The sequence below is a fragment of the Chrysochloris asiatica genome, unplaced genomic scaffold (genome assembly GCF_000296735.1).
Source record: "Chrysochloris asiatica unplaced genomic scaffold, ChrAsi1.0 scaffold00010, whole genome shotgun sequence".
Lineage (NCBI taxonomy): Eukaryota > Metazoa > Chordata > Mammalia > Afrosoricida > Chrysochloridae > Chrysochloris > Chrysochloris asiatica.
Genome location: NW_006408528.1, coordinates 12,035,577 through 12,036,304, shown reverse-complemented (window position 1 = coordinate 12,036,304; position 728 = coordinate 12,035,577).

The window sequence follows — 728 nt, the reverse complement described above, 5'->3', positions numbered from 1 at the left end:
GATCTGATATAATCTGATGAACTTGACCTATACCTATGGAGCAGCAACTCAAAAGAAGGAACAAATCCTTACAGCAAGAGTCATTCCCACCCCCTCCACACACAGAGTGGACGGAGATGGGCAGCTTGGACATTGGATACTCAAATGGGGAGGGGGGAGACTACAAAGGCAAGAAGTGACTGGCTTACAAGCTTTCAAGGGGGAACCTAGTGATAGGGAGCATGGAGGAAGGCAGACTCTCCAGTGGGTACTATTCAATCTGTCTGGGTGGAGCGGATGAAAGGAAATACAGAGGGGTAACTCGTGATACTGTAGTGAATAATGCTTATCAGGACGGATTATGAGGGTTGGAAAGGCAAAGGTAGACATTTTGCTACAAGGAGGGGAATGATTAATTCTACAGGCTAGGAGCGGAGATATCTGGGACCATTAAAGGAGAAGAGTTGAAAGCGGGACCCTACCCAGAGAAACAGAGATGCCTGAGATGGAGACAGAGATGATGACGTGGAGTAATGAAGCGGCTGGGGACTATGGATCCAGAGAGGGAAAGGGACTGTGGGCGGAAAACTGGGGGGAGGAGGGGGAAGTGTAGGGATTGGGTTTCTGGGATATACCCTTTGGGTGGTTGATGATGCATGGAGGGGATTGGAACCATGGCAATGAGATGATATACAATGGAATGATTGTAAAACTAAAGTTCTCTCATGTAAACTACCATATAATTAAGT